Genomic DNA, 21,221 nt, shown 5'->3' on the forward strand with positions numbered 1-21,221 from the left:
TCGTGATACGATCGCGAAAAAACATGAACATTTCTGACTATCACGGAAAAACAATCTGGGCTGTCCAAAAAAATGTTAGATATTATTGCCAATAAATATGCATATGATATTTTGTTTTTTAATTAAACAATATCACAAGAGCAAGAGAGTTGTTTTTTATAAATATGAGCATAATTGCAAATGTGATAGCGATTTTTTTTACATTAACACTATGTCTATATCAAGACCAATTTAAAGTTTTTTAATGTTATTTTTTCTATTTTGGCATTTAAAATATTTATAAACAAATTCATACACCAATTATTCTTGGGTTATTTTCAACCCGTTGGGTTAAATTAACCCAGAAAAGGCTAAGATTTAACCCAACCATTTTAAGTTTTGCCTTGTGATGAGTTTATATAATTTATAAAATTGTTTAACTTGATTTGTTAAGTTAAAGTACTTTAACTTAACAAATATATATATACTGTATATTGTTATGTGGAAAATTAATTTTTGCATTAACTTTTACTATTATGACTATTTAGGGTAATGTGAATTAGGGTAATGTAGTCTTGTCTTGTTCTAACGTCTCAAAGTCTCAGTGAAAAAAAATGTATTGGTTATTGATTGAGTACTGTACCTTTTGACTACACTATAACCTACAACCAACCCCCACAATCCTAATACTGACCATAACCTAAACCAGAAAAACAATCTTCTTTAACCAGCATGTCTCTGTGATCTCACCGCTCACCACTAATGTAATTGTGGTGTGAAACTCTGAACTTCAGTAGAGCTTGTGTTTGTCTCCAAGGCCTGGTTGTACACCATATGGATTGGCAGTTAAATCTCAAAGTCTGAACGGTTAAGGCAAAAGCCCGGAACTCGGGACTCAATCAACACATCTGACGGGTCGCCGGACGGCCGTGTTCGCCTGCACCAAGAGCCACACGTCTTGATGATGAAAACAGCAACCTGCATAAAAGGAAAGAAAAATCAATAACAAACTTAAATAGCCAGGAAACAATACGGCTGGTTGCCATTAGAAAAAAAATATTTTACTAAAGCTAATGTTATTTCTTTTGCTCTGAGGTTTGTTAGTGTGTGTGTGTTTGTGTGTGTAATCGATGCTTTGCATTCATTAAACAGATGTTCGTCTGGTGGCTGGTAATGGTGTTGAATTGTAGATCATGTGGTTATATACAGCATGTACTGTGGGGTGGTTACTTTGACCTCTACACACATTATATCACATCATCTGTCCTTCAGACATAAACACACACCCACAGAGCAATCTGAAGGTGTTGGGTGTGCAAAAAGCATAGCTGTCTTTCTTGATCTATGCCACTTTGCACTATTTTTTGCCTGAGCGTCTTTATTCCTAACACACATATATTTTTCTATCATGGTCGGGGACCTCTGTTGTTTTATACTGAGCTAATGATTTTTTCACTAATCTTAACCTTAAACATACCCATATTAAATTTTAAGACATTTATGTCTAAACTAATCCTGACCCCCACACACACAGTTCACATTTATTTTCCATACAATGTGAGGATTTGGTTTCAATTTGTATCGTTTCTAACTGATATAATTATACTAATTATAATCAGTACACCCTAACCTTACATGTACCCCCTTATGAGGCCCTCTGGCGTTGTTTAATTGTGAGTCTCTATATGAAGCTCAATTTAGAGAGCGTCTAAATGGTTTCCATAATGAAAGCTGTTTCAGTTTCTTCATTTGACCCACCCTCCCACGTTCACACATACACCTCACGCGTTTGATGTCAGCTATGTATGATAAGTGGATATTCCCCCATGTGTAAAATACACCCCCATTCCCCAGAGGCAGTGAGGGGTGCACAATAGAAATTGATTTGTGCATCATATCATGGCTACATTAATTACACGCCTGTGCTTTTCTGAAAGACCCCATAACTGCCTGTGATGATCACGTTGGCACTCGACTGGACCTCATGTTGATGTGGAGGAGCTAAAGCAGTGTGGATCGGCAGGCACATACATAACACCTGCTACAGCAAAATACAGCTGTTTTCAATACAATACAACTATATTAACTAACAGAGGAGAAATCTGGTTTTGGTCATATTGACCTGTGGCAGCTCCTGACTGCTTATCCGAGGGGCGCTAATTCAAAATATGTGTTCGGAGTGTCTTGTGATTTAGGCGCGTCTGCAGCAGGCACTTATTTTGATGCACGTAGGTTCACTCACATATTTTGAAATTACGAACCACATGTGACCTGACCCACCCACATACAGTTCACATTTATTTTCCATACAATGTGAGGATTTGTTTTCAATTTGTATTCTTTATAAATGATATAATTATACTAATTATAATCAGTACACCCTAACCTTACATGTACCCCCTTATGAGGCCCTCTGGCGTACACTCTGAGGCTATTTTGGGGATTTTCGCCTGGATTTGGCCTACCCAATTTCAAAAGCTTTTCATACCCACAAGCAGAGGTGCACATACAAAAGTTTGGTATCATTTTACAGGAAACCCTCTGAAATTACATAAAACACTGTTAAAAGTGCTCAACATGGTTGTATGTGTTGTCAGTCCTCTAATAAACACAAAAATAAATAGGCGCTTTTTGATGTTTTTTTTCTAAAGTCTGTATTTAAAAGTGTATAACTCTGGCCCTGAGTGGGAACGAAACCTGCAGACAGTTTTATTTGATTCCAGTAATTGCCAGCTTACAGAGGAAAAAGGAATTTTTTCTCTATCATAATAATTGCAAAAGTTATTTTACTCCAACTGATGGGAGGAATAATACGCTTATGGAGTACAATTTGTGCCAAAAAACATTTGAAGTGCTCCCATAACCACATACAGTGGAATAAATGCAATTGCTTTATATCATTTTGCAGAAAACCCTTTGAAGTTACATAAAAAGCTGCTGTTTGTGACAAATATTGTTATTTATGTGGTTTTTCATATGATAAAACACCAAATTTTCTTTTTTTATGTTGTAAATACTGCCTCTGATAGTGTATAACTCTGGTTCTGGGTGCTCTAGCAGACTGCAGACAGTTCTGGTTGTTAACAGCAGCAGACAGTAAACACCCAAAAAAAGAATGAACTCTTTAGCATGTCGCATTCAAAAGTTATTCTCATTTTACTGAAGTGTGCGAAAATACATTTTTCATATAACTATTAATTTTTTGTTTTGCACATATAATAAATAGCAAGGGATTATTCATGCACACAACCAAAGAAAATGCTGTGAATGGACTCATTTTTTAGAGTAGGACCTAAGAGAAAAGATGGTGTATCATTTGTGGCTATCTGTGCTATCTGAGGCAGTCCACACTCAATTATCCCATATGTTTACAAAAGACGATTTTTTACATCATTATTCATTCGACGATTGTAGGATATGTGATAATAATAGGACAAAAATAACACTGCAGCCTTATTCCTGAGAGTGAGAGCTTTCATTTGATATAAGACTTGCCCATGTTTGTCATACTTGAAAAATATGAAATATGTGAATATTAAATGATATTAAAAATTATGGGGGGGGTGATAGTGTAAATTAAGTGTAACTAACTTTCTTACAGTGAAACATATCTCAAAGTGATGCATATCTGCAGAAAGTAGAGAGTCTAAGCTTTCAAACAGTATCTCATATGTGGTACTGGGTCCATGACAGACCATTAAAAATTAAAGGAATATTTTATATTAAGTCAAAATAAGATAATTCTGGACCCGGTACAGGGTCCACAGAGTCAAACAAGTTAATTGTGAAATATTTGAGTCTCTATATGAAGCTCAATTAAGGGAGCGTCTAAATGGTTTCCGTAATGAAAGCTGTTTCAGTTTTCTTCATTTCTTCATTCAGTGGCTACATACATGTTGCGACGAACTTTGCAAGGCACCGGCCCCCACTGATATTGACACTGGGGTACTGCCCTTACGGAAATTAACCATGTTTTTGTGGTAAATGTTTAGTGACCATGGTTTTTTTTTGGTGTATTGATTACTATTAGCAAACCCATGGTTTTACTATAGTAGCTTATGCATGGTTTAACTGGTTCCCATGTTATTTTGTGGTTTTACTACTTCTTTAACTGTCATGGTTAATTTTCATAAGGGTTGGGGTCAAGTATGGTTTAAGTGTTAAGCATAAAAAGTGAATATTTTAAAAACAATTAAATTTGAAATTGAAATGTAAATAAAAAATGGAATATGATTTATAAATTAAAATATTAATTAAATGTATTTAATTATTCCATACATCATATATATATTTTTAAATACATATTAATATTAATTAATGCTCAAGATTACATTATATATATATATATATATGAGCAGGATTATATAGATGATCAACAAATAAATAGTGTTTGAAGTTGTATTATTCTACACTTAATTTAACAATAAATTATAATTTTATATTATTATATATTAATTATATATAATTTTGATATTTGTGTAATGTGTGTGCGCTTATGAAAATTAACCATGGTTTTCATTACAAATAAAACCTTACAAAAAACATGGTATATGGTTATCACAAATTAATCCTAGTTTAACCATTGTTTTGTGGTAAAGCCATAGGTGTACAGAAGGTATTTAATACGTCAAAAAACACTTTCACTTTAGCCTAATAAACAGAGGCGGACACTACTTGTGTATTTTAAGTAAATTTACCAAGCATTTGTGCTTTTTCTTGGGAAAAAATTTACTTTACTTTACAAAAAATGTTCACTACATTCTAAAGCATAGAATCATATTGTGTATTCCTTTTATATTGCATATTAAAATTGATTTAATACCTAAATACATACAAATTGTGTACTTTTCTTGAGTAAAAGTACCAAAGTACTTTTTACTTAAGTAAAAGTAAATAAAAAAATTAGATGTTTAATGTACTTAAATATTAAATATAAACCAAAAACTTGAAATTATGAAATGTAGTGGAGTAAAAATTATGATAATAGCTTTGAATGTATGTTTTCCAAAGAAAAACACTGATAAAATATAAATACTTAAAAATTTACTTTTGTGTAGAATGTAAAATACTTAAGTAGCTAATAAACCACTGTGTGTATGCTATGTGTGTGTGTGTGTTCTGTAGGCTCAGGTTGTCGTCCGGTAGGCTGCGCTATGCTCGCGCCCGCAGGAGTCGCTCTTCCCCCAGCCGTGCGCGCGCTTCCCGGGTCCCACGCCGAGCGCGTGTATGTGTGTGTGTGTATGAGAGCTCGCGTGTGTGAACGCTGGAGCACATTGCTGTTGCGGGAGCCACGGCGAGACGGTCGGACTATCGATGCGAGGTCGGACACGAGTGCTCGCGCTAACTTCTCATGGATACTCCAAAGTAACGCGCGGACGCGTATCGCACACCCGAACGGATTTATTACGCACGAGGATAGGTAAGGAAAACGAACTTGTATACGATGTGATCTTTGATGAACTCACTGCATTGGGGGGCGAAAGTTGATGGGTGGCAGGTTGCAATGAGGGGTAGCAGGTTGTACCGCAGTAAAGGCATGCATAGGGGTGTTTCGGTCAATGGGGGTTTTAGACCCTCGTGTAATGCACCATATGGGTAATTTTTAATTAGGCATGCAATGCATAATTTGAAGCAGAGATACGGTAGCGGGCTGATGTAGTCACGAGGGATAAGATAGATACGGGTGTAAATCTGCGCACAGTGAAGCTGAGATGTGCAAGCAGGAGAGAAAGTTGTTGAAGGTGTGGGATATATAATTATTGCATGCGTGGGGCAATGAAAAGGAATTGCCTTTTTATGTGGTCCCGAGCATCCACGGATGGGCTGTAAATTTACAGTCTGCCCCTGATGTGTGTGTGTGCGCGTGCGTACGTGTGTGTGTGTGTGTGTGCGTGCGTGCGTGCGTGTTCATGAAAGTCTCTATGAATTCTCCAGGGGCTCAGTGCATCTTTTAATTAAAACCCATGGAGCACACACACTAGACACAGCGAAGCCCCCACGTGTGGAGGGTTCATGGTGTGTAGTCTCTGTGTGTGTGTGTGCTTCAAGTATTAATGTGCTGAATTCACTTTTTTCCTTCCATCCTCATAAGATTGGCTTCACACTGCTCTGCGCTCGGATGATGTTGGCGTGCTTCGCACATCAATGGGATACACACACTCGGTGTGAACTGCGACACTGCCCGCGTTAGGCGAATACAAAGTGATATAGGGTCAACTGGCCACACACACGCCAATGCATGCACACACGGGTACACACATACATACACTAGTGCCGCACGCACATACGTGTACAGTACTCAGGTGTATGCATGCACACATCCAAAAGTGCATGTCAAATTATTGACAAGTAACAAAATTACTGCTGAGAAGAAATCCAAACCGTCCTTGACTTGAAATGTAAAGGATAATTTTACCACCGACCCTCACACTTTTATAGATAGGTTTACTCATTGGCAAGACTAGATCGGATTAAATAATATGGTTTTGCAGCCTTGTGTTTCTTTAGAGCTGGGAAAAGCTAGGATGTGTGGGGGGAAACAATATGTTTTATTGGTGTATGAAGAAATTTGTGATCCATAAGCCATTGAGGTTCAACAGACGGTGATAAATAGAGTTTAATGGCCAAAGTGGATGCACAGAAATCGGTGAAGTTAAATTAATGTTTGCTTAAACAATTAAAAAACCCAGAACTGACACACGAGAAATGGCCCTTACAGCGATAGTTCAGTAAAAATCAACCCTTTCACACATTTGTGGCCATCAAACACATTTTTAGCAGAACAGCTAAGCAGACTTAAATTTCAGTTTTAAAACCATGAAATTACTTTAGATGGCATAGTTTTAATCACACGAGTTGTATAAAATAACTCACTTGTGTATTATAGCTCATGTCTACAGTGATTTTTCGACAGCCCCACTTTCATTGCATGGAAAAGCGCAGCTCGGAAAATTTCCATCTGTGTTTTCATCCGCCTGGTCGATATCAGTCTGCCACTAGTTAATATGACTCAGTCGTATGTTTTAATGCATTTTTTTACAATGGTTATTGGATAGCGCAGCAAAGTGATGCCTTCAAGCGCTGCTAATGCACGAATGATAAAACGTCAACCTGCACAGGAAACACAACTTGAGAAAGGTTGCATGTGAATGAGAGAAAGTGATGGGGGTGTGTGTGTCTGTGACAGGGTAGAGTAACACACACACACACTTTTGTCTGTCTCCAAACAGCTGTCTGTTCGGTTACATGATATGTTTTTTAAAAACATTTCTTTCTGGTCCACCTGTTCAGTGTCATTTGTCCTTGTATGTATTCATCCATGTTGTGTGTGTGTGTATGCGGGTGGAATGACCTCCACGCCGCTGATCAATGCCGATGTAGTCCCCAGAAACGGAGGGATGTGGCCCTGCGCGGGGGGACCCTTCCCCCCATCTGTTCCCAGCGCAGTCCCGCGTCTGTCTGTGTGTGTGTGGATGAGTGGAATCTCAGCATCTGTCTTTGCCAAATGCCAGGGCTCAGTGGATGCCTCACAAAAATCTGCACCCCTCTCGGTGTATTTGTATGTGTGTGTGTGGGGGGATGGAGTCCTGATGTGCCGTTGTTGCGTCTCCCAGTGTTTGTGCCATTGTTTGCGTGCGTCTGTGTGTGCGCGAGTGCTTTTGTTCGCCGTTTGTGCTGGAATGTTCTTCATTGCTGGGTTAACGGCAGAGACCCCCTCAGATCCTCTCGTGCACCCCGCGGCCCCTCTCAACAAAGTTTTCTCTTGTTTTTCCACTCTTAATTTGTTTTGTCTTGGTCTTTGCAATGTCTCTTTTTATATCATTTCTGTGAGAAGACTGAACGAAAGAGAGCGATTGGTGGATGGAGGGCACTTTGATTCTGTGTGAGGTCGGGCCCCGTTTGCAGGGTAGGAGCCACACGTATAAACAAATGTCAGATACCAGACGCTCTGCGGCTGTGTCTCCAAATTTAGTAAGCTGTCTACGTGTTTTACCATCAAACACAAAATTATTTTTCTATTGTAGTGGTATCATGGTAGTAATACTTTCATATACATTTATATTGACGCGAGGGTATGCAGTGTTTATCAGTATGTGTGTTCGAACTAGGGATGCATAACGATAAATCGCGATGAATCTTTAGCAGAATAAAAGTTTTTGTTTACATCATATATGTGTGTGAACTGTGTATAATAATTATGTATATATAAATATGCACACATGCATGTATCATTTTAAGAAAGAATATATATTTATGTATTAAAGGAACAGTATGTGGGATTGTGGCCAAAACTGGTATTGCAATCACAAAACTTGTGGCTAAAACTGGTACTGCAATCACACAACTGGTGGCCAGTACACAACATGACAATATAAACATCAGTTGAGGGCTGCAACTCCATTATTTAAATGGCAATATCCTGGCAAGACCACTGTTGTGAGTGATACAAGTATTTGAAATGAAAATGATTTCTTAATGTCTAGTGACATATCAGGGCCATTTTATGATTAATTGATATACATTTCTTACATACTGTTCCTTTAAAGAGTAACTAAACCCTTAACCAACTTTTTTTAGTTAATGATCTGTAAGAATGATGCTTTATTAGTGCTGTTCATTGATTTTAGTAGGTTTCTTGACATTTGGATATAAAGTGTTTCAATACTATAATATATGGTGTAAAAACGTCTGAGTGCTGCCCTCTTCAGGTTGAACGGTGGCTACTGCAGTTGAATTTTCCTATTGGATGTTGGGTCCAAAAAGTAACTCGTGACGTAAGCAGGTTCAAGATCACCACGCCCTTGTTACGATCTCACCACACACTTGGTACAAGCTTAGTTCGTCCTCTCTTTCTCTGTTGGGATCTGCCCACTTTTCTTGCATTTTTCAAATATTGCCAGTGGGTGGAGTCAGGCTCTGACCAGGGGTTTAGTTACGCTTTAAGTAAATTTTATATAAATAATATACAAATATACAAGTATATAAACATTTCTTAAATATATACAGCAGGAAAAATAATTATTTATTATGACTCAACTTGTATACTTAAATGGTTTGATTTCTTTGTATGAATTCAATATTTGGCTTGATGGCTACATCTGGTGGAAATTTTATGTCAATAGCCCACTTAGAAATCCCCTTACTGATAAAAATGCTGATTTGTCAAATACTTATTTTCCCCGCTCTACATGCATGTTTATTTATCTATACAAAGTTATTATACACAGTTCACACACACATGTAAACAAAAACTTTTAATCTGCTATGGATTAATCGCGATTAATCGTTATGAATCCCTAGGTCGAACCCATGAGCTTTTGCGCTGCTACCACTGAGATAGGAGCTCTGTATTGTAATACCATAGTATTGTGGAATCGATTACATTACATAGTACTCTGGTGTTGTCTAGGTAGGCAGCCTAATAAGGTTTTAAAACGCAGCCCTGGCATCTGTGAGCTTACTGTCGTACCTTGTTTGGAAAAAAAGTGACGTCTTTTTCTTCAGTCTGTCATTCGTTTTCTATTTCACAGTGATCACAGCAGCTAATTAACAATGTTATAATTATTCAGGTGATAAAGCTTTGAGTCAAGAACAATTGCTTAAGGGAGCATCAGTTTAATGAGCGCTGATGCTCCTGCAAAGCTGACTCATTTCACTGTGTGCTATTTGCTTCCTGAAAAAACGTAACAAAAAAGTATGAGTCTTTCAGAGTGAGTCAAAATCATTGAGAGACAGAGAGAGAGAGAGGAAGAGAGAGAATGGAGAGAGAGAGTTCCAATTTGGTCCAATCTGGTCAGCTGGTTCATGGTTGAAAGCCGAGCATGTGATTTTAGGCTAAGAATACATCTTTGAACTGCACATACAATAACACAAACACAATGTAACTGTGTGTGTGTGCGTGTGTGTGTGGGTTGGTGAATGATGTGCTTTGAACACAAGCTGTCGATTTGGTGTATCTGTCTCGCCGGCAAGCCTGATGTGTATTGATCTATCATGCCACCCTTAGTGCCAACCGCACACGCACACATTCACGGTAACTACCTTCAGTTCTTGCAGCAGTCTGTGGTTCTTTTTCCAGACAAAGTTTTCGACTGTTGTCAGTCAATAGTCACTTGAATAATTTACACTCTCCAAACTTGGCTAATCTCACGTAATTGCAACATTTTATAAAGGAAGACAAAACGTATGATTTTAAAGCAACTTTGTTTAAATGCATTTTTTTATTTTGTCCATCAGCAGCAGACAAAAGATCTCAATTAGTGTATTTACACAGTCTTACGCTGATTATGGTTAACAAGCGTATAACGTGTAAGGTCATGTAAAGGCGTAAGATTTCTTTTAACGGCCCAAAAACGACTTAAGCAAAACCGATTTTTTGCTCATTACCCCAATTTCCTGTTGCATTGTAAATGCCTTAGCCGGCTTTTTGCTTGTTTTGTTTATGTGTGCATGTCTCCACGTGTAAAAGATAAACGTCACAAACAGAAGCAAGCAAAAGTTAAGCCCAGAGTATAGTCTGTTTTTTTATGTGTATGCTAACGTTAGGGCTGTCACAATGATTAAATAATCACGAAATAATGTTTAGTGTTGGTTTAGGCTTAGTCTGTAGTCATTATAATAATCTAATACAAGTCTATGTCAAGTCATTTTTATTAGATAACTGTAAGTAAACATGAGTTTGTCTACAATCTTGTTTAGTGAGTTTTTACAAGCTGTAATTAGTTTGGACTGTTTTATTCAGCAGTACAGTGCACTAAAAACACACAAATTGAAAAACACTATGAATAGAAGATGTTTAATGATTGGAAAAAGATCAAAGTTTTCTTTTATTACTGCAGAGGCATTCAGCTTTTTATAAGTGTCTGTAAATGTGTATTCAGATTTTATGAGATGTGAAGGTGAGGAAAACAAACCTGTAGGAAACCCAGCTTTTTAGCAGATCATGATCCCTTTTTGAAAGCCCACATGAGAAAATACTGTAGTATACTTACTATAGTAAACTGTACTGTATGTTATAGTTATTGCTACACTTTGTTAATACATGCTATATTTTCTGAAGCATTAACTATTGTGATTTAATAAACTATTTATTTACTATAGTAATGTTCAAAAAGAAGATTTTTTACTACAGTTTAATAAAGTATACTATAGTACAGTTATTAAGTCACACATTAATGGCACTTTCAGTCAGAGATACTTTTATAAACGATTGACAGACGCGAACGCGCGCGCACACGCGGACGCACACATGCGCTGCGCATGATCATACCATATTTAAAATAATACCTCAAACTTCCTTAAAGTTCAATTTACACATGACAAACGCGAAATTATATTTAGAAACGGTTTTAAATCTTACCTGGAAAAAACATTATCATGTACTCCCGCCGGTTAAGGGTTAATTCTCGTGCACTGCGCATGCGCGGATAACAACCGCTTCATGGGTGTTGATTGAACATGACAGGTAAGAATTTGATTTAATAATATACGTTTCACGCGGTCAGTACGATTTTACTTTGCAGTATGTTGTTAATATAAATTGAGGGTGATGTTTCCTTTGGTTTAAAGTAACTAGAGGCATTTGGTGCACAAGTGACGATGTCCTAGTGGAATGGGTTTTATATTGGTAGACCAAATCATTTAACTACATTTTTGACTAAATTCACATTGCAGCTGCACTGAACAGACGTTTAAATGTCTTGAAGACAGCTGGATACTGAACTTCAGTCTCTATCTGTTTGATTCATGCTGTTGGATGTGACGCGCGTGCACAACACGCGGTCTAGGATTGCCTGTAGGATCTGCTTTTTTATGTCCTAAAATTATAGCGTGTATATATCCCAAAATGGAAAAAAATAAATATTATATTTTATTTGCTACACTTTGTTAATTCATACTGCAGTATTCTGAAGTATGTACGAAAAAAAAGAGTAATTTGTATATACAGTAAATCCCTGATAGTGTCTAGAAATGTCACTAACGTTTGCTGCGGTAAGTACTATAGTATACTACAGTATTTTTTCATTCATGTTTCACTAAGCAGCTTTTGTATGCACACCTGTTGAGCTTTCTGAAAAGGGAAAGACGTGCAAACAGACAGATGAATAGAAAATTGTAGGACAGTCACCCCTTTTGAAATATGAGACTGTGTCTGCCTCTGTCTGAATTTTCATTGCCGTAATGTTTGTTGAAACAATAAATCTGTCTCCTCGCAAGAACAAATGTTACTTTGACACTCATCAAATATTCATAAAAAAGTTTTGTGCCTGTAATTGTGCCAAATGAGAGAAAGCATTATGAACATTAACATAATTAGACAGAATTCATACTTTTAATTGGCAATAAATTCATTAATGGACTGGCAGCAGGTTTAGCCAGATCATCTACCCATCATTTCTGGGCATTAATTCGAGTCAATGTGATAATGCTCTTGGATAGCCGTTGTATAGTTATCTCTTTTATTGAGTTCTAAGATGTTGTGTTTTAGGGTTTACTTATTATTTGACTTATTTGACCAGCCACTTCACCTACGTCCCGCCTCTTTACCCATTTTCAGTTCTCCGCAAGTGATGCACGGCTAAGATGGCGGTGACTATTGGCTTCAAAAAGCTCTTCACAAACCTATGGGTGCTGTCATGGACACTACGTCGATATTTTTTATATGATATAGACATCGAGTGGTTTATGATCTCAATCTCAAGTGTGTAGGCCACGTATACTGTGTCTATCCTACTTAGCTTTTCAGGTCTCTCCCTCACTTTAAATCTCTCTCTCACTAAAGTGTGGGCTTGTCTGTCTTTGATGAATCACTTATTGAAAGACAGCGGAGGGCTCGAGCAGGCAGAAGTAGTTGAGCTCAGAGCAGGTGGATAATCAGTCCCTGAGGGTTCGAGCTGTGAAGACTGTAGCACCATCTCTGATAGCGGTAATTACCCGTACCGTATATTCCCACGGCACAGCAGAAGACAACACACACCGTGAACAAACTCACAGCGACACGCACTCGCTCCTGGAGCGATGAAAGGAAGAGGGATTGTTCGGAAAGCAAATAATACAACACACACCTGCTCCATTATTGCGACAAAGGAACTCGCAAGGTTCATTGTTCTGCGTGCACTGAGAGCAGTCGAACTGGGTTGGGTCCTATTAAAGAGATATTTTACCCAGAGGTGGACATTATCATCCAAATATGAAAATGTCAGCATTTTTATCGCCTTATTCAAAATCTCATGTTGATATGAAAACTCATATTATCTGATATAAATGTTATTTTTTGGCAGTTGTACAGATACTTTTTTAAAGGTTGACAGCCATAGATCACAATCCATTTTCGCCGTATGGAGTAACTACCAAACCTTTCTTACGCTCCATAGAAAATAACCCAGCTTTTAGATTTCATTTTTGGGTGAACCATCCCTTTAACTCAGCTTGTATGTCTGCTTGCGTGCGCCTTTGTATGTCTACATTTTGTGTGTGTGTGTGTGTGTGTGTGTGTGTGTGTAAAAGCTTTTACAAAGGCCGCAGGAGTTAAGCCCCATTCAAAGGAGTCTGATTTCTAGTACAGGATGTTTTGAGTGTTTGTAGACAAGAGGCCAAAAGAAACCAGAAAATTGGGAAATGAAACCCTAAACCTGGAGCTTTGAGTACTTGATGATGTCAGCAGGTCTATTGAGAGTCTGCCTGTTGGATTTTGTCCGCCATAATCTCAGGAGAGGTTCAGGCAGGTCTGATTCACTTTAATGGAGGTGCTGTCAATCTTTTTGTCCTTTAATATAACAGCAAGTCTTTTCAAAAGCAGATTGTGAGAGCACAGACCAAACAGACCATCAGAAACCGATTAACACGTCGGTACATGACTTCTTAAAGCTCAGGTTTTAAAATACAAAGCGTTGGCGAAGAGCTGCATTGCTGATCTGTAAAAGACCTTGGTGTGTTACGGAAATCTGTAAGGGACAAGTGTAGCCCACTTAAAATGTCTTCACTTGAGCCATTAGGACGTCCTTGCTGTTCAGGCTTGTGTTCATTTATGTAACTGCCAAAGCAAATTTTCATAATCCGGCTTTTTCGTCTCTGCAGGGTGAATGGGATTATTCATTTTCAAGTGAATTATTTAGTGGGTGATAATTTGGTCAAGAATGGCTTTCAGCTTTGCATGTTGTCACGGGCGTTCTCGCGAAGACCCCCGGGAAGCTGTGATAGACCCGCGGCCGTGTTGTGAGATGAAAAGCAGATGGTTGGAGAGTCCGCCCGGGGATCTGATGAAGCGAGAGATAAAAAGTGAAAGAGCAGGACTTGTTGCCTGAAGCCACTGTTTTGAAACATGGCCGCAATACGGAATCGCTGTGATGGGCACTCAATGGTTCAGATTTAAGCTCCAGACATTTTCCCTGGATAATCGCCTGTCCTTTCATAGATCACGGCCCAAGGTAATTACAACACAAGCTGTAGTGAATGCGTGGAACATAAACCTGCGGGCGAAACGGTCCTGTGCTTAACCAGCTGTACAATAGGACTGGAAATGTGTTGAGTGGTTTAGATTTTACTTTGCTAAGTGGTGTTGTGAGGTACAGGTAGTTGTTTATGGTTGCCAAACAACATGGCAGTTTGATGCGTTAATACATAATTTATAATATAATTTATTTAGAATTAGGCTTAAAGGGATAGTTTACCAAAAAATGAAATTTCTGTCATGATTTACTCACTCACTTACTACGAAGTTAACTTTTTTAGTAGGTAGCACTGGTGTACCTAAAAGTTAAGAGGACCAGCATAAATTTAGGAGAATCCATTAAAAATTATAGGAGCATCACTTCATCATCCTGAAGATTAAAAGCTTGAACAATTAAAGTTGTTCTTAAATTATTTGCCACACACTTGACTTGTGGTTGGCTCATTTTTAAACAAGCTCTTACTCTGGGTTCACACCAGCCGTGGAAATTCACGTCATGGGAGGGGCTTCTGCGACTCCGCTCACTTCCTGTAATCACGTCACTACTATAGCAAGCTCCTGATTGGTTAACGCGGTGCGCTTTTCCTCCAAAGTTCAAATTTTTCAATCCCCGACAACGTTCAATTCGCCCGAATGAGGCGGAGTCGCCTGATTCGCGCCGCGAGACATCCAGACGCGCGTCAACACGTCTTCACATTGACTTAACATTGAAATCACTCGCGCTTGACGCCGGTGTAAGCGCAGCATTATGCATTTAACGTGTAGATTCATTTGGCCCTATTTAATGCTATTTTAAATAATTTATTTTAAATTCAGTCTTTTATTTTCACAAATCCCATTTTTTCTGTTTTAATTTTTCTGGACTTTCACGTTTTATTTTCTTTAATGGTTAATAACATTTTACTTATCACTTAATAAAAGTTAATAAACTTAATTCATAAAATGTAATCATTGATATTTTCTAAAATAATCAAATAAAAGCAAATGATAATACTTTTCATCAAAACATAGCATTTTTATTTTTTCTCAAATGCTGCATAACAAAACTTTTTTTTTTATTAAAAATGAAAGTACAAATATTTTGAGTGTAGTTACTTAAAAAATAAAACTAAATACAATAATTATTTGTATTATTTTTAAAGTAGAATTTACTATACAATAGTAAAATATTTCTGTCAACTTTATTACGTTCAAAGGACATTTATTTTGATGGGTTGTGTGTATTTCACAATCGCATTTCTCAATGAAATAACAAAATCAGCGTGAACTCCGACAAAAGCTCTGAATATGAGCTAAAAACAGCACAAAACTGAATAATTCGTAATAATTTTGATTAGTCTTTGAGACGTTCGCTAATTATTCCGCAGTATATGCGAATGTTCGTAAAGAAATTAAAACATGGTCGCACCACAACAATCATTTGCACTTGCACAAATGCTCCCAAATCTATTTTAAGCCACGCCAATTACTTTTTGGAGCATATGCGACCAAAATGGTGGCAATTTCGAGCCCTGTCCTACAGTATCTTTTGGTCTGTGACCATTATGTATGTACATATTTAAAAAAGGAGAATTATCTAATTTGCTTATTGAATACCTTTCATTTGTAAGCGATTTCATTTTTGTTTTTTTTTTGTGAAAATTGTTAGTCTATGGTAATTTCATATATAACTTATATGTTTATAACTATACTGTATATAACTATATGTTTGTTGCATTACAATTATAGAAAATGACTTCATGATATTATAAGATAACCGTCCCACGCATAAAAACAGATTTGTATGTACTAGACAGTTACATAATAATATTCAAAGTCCATTTTCATAGGTTACGTGAGGTTACAGTTTACGTTATATTTCGTAACACTTATTTCTATTTCATTGCTAAAAACAACGTTATTTTGTGTATTTGGTATAATACAAATGTTCATGTGGTTTATGGTTAAACAATATTATTTTCCAAATACCGTACATTTTTGTAGCTCCAGATTTCACTCTCTTCCTGAAACGCATGAATTTGAAAAGCTCTGTGTTCCTGATTGGCCAGCTAATCTGTACGTTGTGATTGGTCTGAATATCCCTGACGTCAGCCGGAAATGTGACGCTCCTTACTATGTTTAAAAGATTCGCTCTCAATGCAATGCTAACAGGGGTTAATTTACAGCCTGTGAGTTCGAAGCAGGAGGAATTATGATAATGTCGGTCTTGTCTACATCACCAATCCCAGGAAGTAAACTGTTGCCTACAATTCGTCTGTTTGTTGTAGTCCAAGAAAAGAGATTTGCGTTGGAGACGATAACTCACGTCTTCGTTTACTTTGGGGTTTGTACCTTTTGCATATCGTTAACATGTACTAATACACACTTACACACTAAAGGAAATGTGAATCAGACAATAGTTGCTCTTTAAAATATCATTACAGAGAGGCAAATTGTGTGTTTTTCAGTTTTAGCAGGAGAAAAAAAAGAAATGTGATTTCACACGAACTGAGTTCTTTCCAAAGTGTAACTGATATGCTATAATAGGCAGAACGGAGAAATACGAGACAACCCATTTCTTATAATAACTCTGACTTCATGCTAATAGTGTCGTAAGTTAGCGATTGAATTCGCCATGCCTCCTCGCCGAAAGCTAATGCTGTCGTGATGTGTGCTCCATTTAGCAAATAACACCTCTTGTTATGTTAAAGGCGTGCGAATTATCGAATCTACTCAAACTAGTCTTGAAAGGCCATTACGGAAATAAATATGTATGCAGAGACTGGTGCTGGAGTTCATAAATCGAAGTTGTCCGGCAGTGTCGGGTTGCACGCACACGCTGCATGTCGTCCATCACTTGTTGATGTGTTCCTCGGGGACAACTTGCAGCGCTTGGCCTATATTTACGGCCAGATCTGGATAAAACATTGCCGTCTGCCAAAGAGATTGAGAAGGACTTGAAAAAGTATTGCCGGTATGGAACAGACATACGTTTGTGCAGTTCAGAGGAATGGAAGAAGGGAAAAGAAGAGAAAATGTTGCGAAGTAGAACAAGCAGCTTCCTTTAAATAACTCTCACTGGCTGTGGTGCTGATGCGAGAGAGACTGTGAGTGTCTCTAATCTCTGAGCGAGAGGCAGACAGGATGGAGGTTTTAGTTTCACCGGTGTGACATGCGGGGGTGGGCACAAGAAGAGCAGCTCTCAGCGGGTCCGCATGAGACGTCGGTCATGATGTTACAAAACGCCGCGGCGGCGACCATCAGCATCACGCTGATGTGACATGGGAGTCACGACACTTAAAATTACGAACAAATTGTGGATTCAAGAAAAAGAGAGAGAGAGATGATCTGGCGACTGCAGAGAAGTGCTCATAACAAGCCGGCTCTGAATGTTAAAGAGCAGAGCCGACAGAGGAAACTGCAAAGATGGTTCAATGTGGACAAACCAAGCAGTTTTTTTTCTCTCGATAGACTAAAAGTCCTACATCTGCAGAAACCTGAAACTAGATATTCTGCGTTGTTTATATAGATTATAATAATTGGCTGACTGATGTAAATTTATTATGTAATACCAAACTAGATTACATTTTAGTGTCTTGGGTAGTTGCCAGGGCATTGATATGTTTGGTTTGATATGTCAAGTCTATTATGGGTATCTGTGTCGCTGTAAGCCTATGGGGTTTCAATTCTGACTGTTTTATGGTCCGCCTGCTGAAAAAGTGAAAGTCAAACAGCTTAGATTTGAGAGATCATTCATGTTTTGGTACAAATAACAAGTGCACTGAGGTTTCATCCATCTATCCATTATTTATTTATTAAACCTGTTGCCTGGTGGACATATAGTTGCTTTAGTTGTCTGGTTGATGTATAACTTTTCTGGTTGATATTTCAGTTGCCAGAAGAGGGCAAATACAGTCGTGGACCCTTCTCGAATGGCATTTTTCTCAGGTTTCTATTGTCTTGCTTGGCACTGCTCTTGGGAGAAGCATGCAAGGCCTGGCAAATGGCCAATACATCTCTGTGTCAAAAGGTTTCCACTATTACACAAAGAAGGTACAATGAACAAGTATTAATGTCATACCTCAATGGCGAGATTCAACTGTACTCTCTACATTTATGGCTGAATTGGTAGCTTGTCGTGGCCAGTCACTTGGATACGAAATTAAATCAGTTTTTTTCATAACACCCGCGATAAAGCAATCACATGCACGACTGCACACGATATGACAGAACAAAAGGCTCTACAATTAAACCAGTAGGTTTACAACAGGTCGCTGACAATGTGAATTGAGCTAAAATGATCCCTGTAGATCAGAGGAGCCCTGGACGCGGAATCGTAAAAACGGCTTAAAGATTTCTACGTTTACTGTTCTCCTCCTTCGCCTTTTAAAAGGACGGAGTTGATTTAACAAGCTTCCCTGGGTAAAACTAAGTCTTTCACCACCAAACCATGACAAGACCTAAAGTGCCCATCGTTGTACATTTTTCAAGCGTTAATACGCAGAGGCGGTTTTATTTCAGAATGCTTTTTGCATTTTCACATGCATAACTGTTTGGCCCAGGGGACAAAAATCTCTCTCAAAACGTTGTTTCATCCATGCTGTGTCCTTACGCCAACTTCGACCCCATTATATGGGTTCTTCGTTCGACCACTGCTATTAATACAGCAGCAGAACTCTTGTGTCGCATTTGGTCAGGTTTCTTTGCTTACGGTCTACTGATAAGCTGAAACGCTTAAAGGTCAAACTTATTAGCAACTCTGTGGCTTTTCCCCAAAGAGTTGCTGAATTATGGTTTTAGCCTGCAGTTCTATCAGGCAGCTCTAATGCGCTGTGCGTTTTAATTGTTGCAAGCGCTAGATTTATTCAAGCAGATTTTATTGCCTTATGATAACGTGAATATTTCTGGTTCACTTATTTAGCTTTTTCTGTGTTAAATTATGGAACATGAAAGTATTTAACCCCTTGAAAACGTCTACCATGCTTTTCTCCAAAATGTCATAGTTATATTTACTATAAAATCATAAATCAAACCGTACAAGAATCTTTTATAAAATTCATATGTTATAATTTAATTTTGTTTTGTCAATGGTGACTAAAACCAGATGATCATAGTGTTTGTAATAGTAAAAACGTGTTCTGTAACTATTGTATTTTGTTGTGAGCTTTGGTTGCCTTGTAAGAGCTAATAGTTCCTATCCGTTTGTAAGTTAAAGAGCACCTATGGTCCAATTCATGAGTTTTTCCTTTGGTGTGTAAGTGTGTATTAGTACATGTTAACGATATGCAAAAGGTACATACACCAAAGTAAACGATGACGCGAGTTATCGTCTCCAACGTAAATCTCTTTTTTTTTGGACTACAGACACACGAATTGTAGGCAACAGTTTACTTTCTAGCCCTTGTTGGCGTAGAGAAGATCGCCATTATCATAATTCCTCCCGCTTTGACTCACAACCTGTAAGTTTACTCCTGTTAGCATTGCATTGTGAGTGAATCTTCCAAAAATGGTAAGAAGCATCACATTTCCTGCTGACGTCAGAGGTATTCAGACAACATACAGATTAGCTGGCCAATCAGAGACACAGAGCTTTTCAAATCGATGAGCTTTATACAAAATCAATGTGTTTGAGGAAGGCAGGGATATCTGGAGCTACAAAAATGTGCGGTATGTGGAAAATAATGTGTTTTTTACCATAAACCATGCGGACATATTGTATTATACCAAATACACAAAATAACATTGTTTTTAGCAACGAAATAGGTGCACTTTAAAATGCGTAAAACGTTCAGATGGCTGATGCTGAGAACGTTTGCAACTTTGACACGTCTCATTTTGTTCAGTAAAAGATGGGAAAAGGCGTTTGTTTCTGGATTCACCTCGGACAAGATTCTTAAAGCGAGGATTTCCAAAGCTGTCCATCAAGCACTAAAACATGAATAATTTGTGACTCGGTAGAGCAGTGTGTTTTCTGATATTCTGTCTGATGTGTATTTGGCATGGGATCTTACTGTATCTGTTTGTGGGTTATGTGGGATGTTCAGAGGTATTTACGCTTTTGAGTAATCATACTAAAATATTACTTAAGTACTACTGAAACTTAATTCTTAGTTAGATTTCCAAGGAAAAACATTTTTTTAAAGTCCTTTAAAGTACACGGTACATACATCAGAGAGCTGGTTTTAAAGAGAGTTCACCCAAAAATAAAATTTGCTGTTTATTTACTCCGCCTCAGGCCATCATTTTTTTCTTCAGTAGAACAATAGAGAAAATATTTTGCAGGAACCGCAGTGCTCTGTGATTTATATAATGTAATAAACGGGTACCGGCACTTTAAGGGGCTGTTTACACCTGGTATTAAGATGTGTTTTGTCGGATCACAAGTGTACGAGAGAGACACATTCACGTTTACACCTGGTATTTTAATCCATCTCTTTTGTCCTCTTTCGACCACTTCTGTCCTGATTACTTTGAGGGGTGGTCTGTGGAGACTCTGGCAAGTCCCTCTGCTTTCGTTTAAACGAGAGCGGAATATATTTTATGTTGTATGTAAGATTCCACTGCTTGTGTTGTTAGTAAACATGTTGCACAATGTTAATTTGTACATGTTTATGTAAAAGCTTTCTCTGATATTTCAGAGCAGTTGATGAAAAAAGCTTGCGTAACTTTCACATGCTTACAAAATGAAACAAAGATAAAAATGGTGGAGAACAGTTCAGTTTTATCAATGAAAGCCTAAAGATTGCGCTGAACACTGTTGGTTCGCGCTAGACGTCATATTCGATGGAGAAACATCATGTCCGGTACCTCAGAT

The 21,221-nt window shown here is 37.8% G+C and overlaps 1 protein-coding gene across 6 annotated transcripts in view; it reads left to right on the forward strand.

The window, feature by feature from the left end:
- The first annotated feature begins 5,183 nt into the window (after positions 1 to 5,183).
- fat3a (FAT atypical cadherin 3a) overlaps positions 5,184 to 21,221 on the forward strand; it is a 196,838-nt gene continuing 180,800 nt past the window's right edge. For 5 of the 6 annotated variants that reach the window (XM_055197301.2, XM_055197302.2, XM_055197303.2 and 2 more), the window contains exon 1: positions 5,184 to 5,398. The gene's annotated coding sequence lies outside the window, so the exon portion shown is untranslated. The remainder of the gene's footprint in view (positions 5,399 to 21,221) is intronic. The other variant, XM_055197306.2, reaches the window with a different exon arrangement.

Source organism: Misgurnus anguillicaudatus, chromosome 24, assembly GCF_027580225.2.
Source record: "Misgurnus anguillicaudatus chromosome 24, ASM2758022v2, whole genome shotgun sequence".
Lineage (NCBI taxonomy): Eukaryota > Metazoa > Chordata > Actinopteri > Cypriniformes > Cobitidae > Misgurnus > Misgurnus anguillicaudatus.